The sequence below is a fragment of the Ptychodera flava genome, chromosome 4 (genome assembly GCF_041260155.1).
Source record: "Ptychodera flava strain L36383 chromosome 4, AS_Pfla_20210202, whole genome shotgun sequence".
Lineage (NCBI taxonomy): Eukaryota > Metazoa > Hemichordata > Enteropneusta > Ptychoderidae > Ptychodera > Ptychodera flava.
In genome coordinates this window covers 38,401,037-38,403,851 of record NC_091931.1, presented here as the reverse complement: position 1 = coordinate 38,403,851, position 2,815 = coordinate 38,401,037, and the positions used below count along the sequence as shown (strand labels likewise).

The 2,815-nt window shown below is 41.0% G+C and overlaps 1 long non-coding RNA gene across 1 annotated transcript; it reads left to right on the top strand.

Annotated features, from left to right (window-relative positions):
• LOC139130507 (uncharacterized) lies at positions 1–2,815 on the top strand. The gene is made up of 3 exons (XR_011551880.1): positions 1–256; positions 1,806–1,943; positions 2,613–2,815. It is a non-coding gene; the product is annotated as an uncharacterized lncRNA (long non-coding RNA).

Below are 2,815 nucleotides of genomic sequence, written 5' to 3'. Positions count from 1 at the left end.
CTGTTTTTCTGTGTGTCTCCATGTTTTTCTCTCTGTCTCTCTGTCTCTCTATTCCTTTCTGTTTCCGCCTGTCTGTCTGTCTGGCTATTTCTAGTCTTCAGGTCTGGACCGAGTTATACAAGAGAGCTTTGATTGGCTTGCTGACGTCGACGACTGGGTTGTGGTACTTGTTGTAACCACTGTAGTTGCCATATCAACCGAAACGATCGGTAATATCGCTGTTTTTGTAATATGCTTTCCTATTTTGACCGCACTGGTAAGTTTTCCTCTAACATTTCCACTTTCAGTACTTTAAACTTTCAACGTTTACGACTGTTACAGCAATTTTTGCGTGTTGCGGATAACTTCTAATCATAATTTCATCTTTGGACTCGTGTCATTCGCCATACGCATGTTTGCATTATCCACACAGTACAGTAAAGTTGTACCAACGACAACTCAGTTGGTTAACTGTTCGGATACGGTTAAATCAGCATCGCTTTTTTACATGTATAAGGAAGCACCTCAGGTACGGATTAAACTTGACCATGAATTGACGAATCATGGTATTGATTTTGGACGAGGTGGTAAACGGTTGTCATGTCGCAGCTAACACTCACCGTGGAGGTCTTTTTGCAACCTCAATGCTCTCATTAATAAACGTCGACATGTCCGACTTGCCTTCCATAGGGGGTTTAACGGATAAGCTTATCGAAAAATCAGATCGGGCGGGCCCAGTCCCGTCGGTCACCTTTGGTCAACTTGGTGGACCGCTAGACTTCGTCGCCTTCGACAACTCTCTTAGTGTATGATGTACTGTTGACAATAGTGTTACAATATTACAATAATTGAAATGCTGGAAATTATTGTTCAGTTTTAGAGAGGGACAACATTCAAGAAAGGAAGTCAGCAACGAAAATTAATAATACAAGCCCGTTTATTACCCCAGAGGGGTCGTGCGTTACCAGAAACACATCGCTATTCCCTGAGGTCGTAGGCCGAGGGGTATAGCGATGTATTTCTGGTAACACACAGCCACGAGGGGTAATGAACGGGTGCTATAGCCCGAATAAAGACCAGGTTATAGGTGTTTTATAACACACCACACGCTCATGTTGTATTGTGTTATAGTTTTTAATGAGTTTTGATATTATGCACTGCAACAAGGTTGTGACAAGTTTACTTTGCGATTTCTCAAAGGCGGTAACAGTTGTACCACTTTCTTCCAAAACATATTCTAAGCATACCTAGCAACATCCTTGGCTGCACTTGAATCTTTTTCATCGATGAGTTGTTCAAGTTCCTCCGCTGTTAAATTGAAAATCGTGCTGTTTTAGAGAAATGCCCGTCGCTCATCCGGGGCGCTCATCACCCGCCATTGTTTCAAAGCTGCAGACGACAATATACGGTCACGTGACCGGGCACTTTTCCAAATTTGGTCAAAAACTATTTCCCTATGGAAATAGTCTTTCAAAAATACCCTCTGACGTCACTTTTGTCGATTCTATGGGGACTAGACGTATTTATTTTCCCGTCACATGACGCATTCTGGCGAATCGCAACACGGAATGAGCATGTGGCGTGTTATAATAAAAAACTGTGAAATCCCTTTAATCAGAAACAACTAGTACGTTAGCAAGATCAAGAGCGTTTTATGATGTATCCAACAATCGATAATGGGTAAAATGACAAAGATTATGATGATGGCCATTATGGTGATAAACATAAACAAAACAACAACAACAACAACAACAACAACAACAACAACAACAACAACAACAGCAGCAGCAACATTCAAAAGTTCATACCTTGCTCTCATATTTCAGGCCAAGGAGGCGCAGACCCATCCTTGGTTATACTTGATACCGCTGGTGTTCTCCTGTAACCTGGCGTTCATGTTGCCCGTAGCAACACCGGTGAACATGATCATCTATTCGTGCGGAAATGTGTCTATTCTAGAAATGGTATGCCATTTTATTTGTGAAGGTTTTTGATGCGCTATTTATCCAACGACATCATTTTTATGACGTCACGTTATGTTTCTTCCATTATGTCGTGATATCACTGATATCTTGCCTTTTCGTGCACGTACGTAATTTTTCGACTTTGTCTATATATTTTAGAAGTCATCTTCTCAAAGTTTTATTGTTGGATTTGATGTGTACATTTTTCCCGATGACATGCCGATGCACTTACAGTGAGTCGAGTCTCGACTAAGTTTGTTAATGTCTCGCTGTATAACTGTAATTCCATACTCACGATGAAACCTGCACAGACAAGACCAACAGATGGTTTGCTTTTAAGTTTCTCACTCAGTTCCGAGGAAATGTCTAGGTGCGATTTAACTTTCATGGAAGAGTACAGATTGTCGTATAGGAGGAAGTCATCGTATGTTCATTTCCTACACATGAATCATTCATTTCAAGTATGTCCAGGTTGCTAGCTGTATACAACCTCAAAGCAAAACTTACCCAGATTTATACCAGTGATTTATTCCTTTATTGTCAGTGAGCCTGATCGAAGCATCTTTCAGATACAAGTGCCCACAGCACATACAACGATGTTTCACGACTTCGTTAGTTATTTCGTTATGTATTTCTATCTGATATGCATTTATTTCCATTTTTCCACAGGCACGAGCCGGCGTGGTAGTAAACATTATATGTCTATTCTTCACGAATTTCTTCGTCAATACATACGGGTACTGGATCTTTGATTTCAAATCCGTTCCTCTCTGGGCTCTCGAAGAAGTCGCAATGGTCAATATTACCAATGCAACAGGTGTATAGATCTCTTCAAAACGTCCGCCCGCTGGAGTGTTTGGTCATTTCATTTG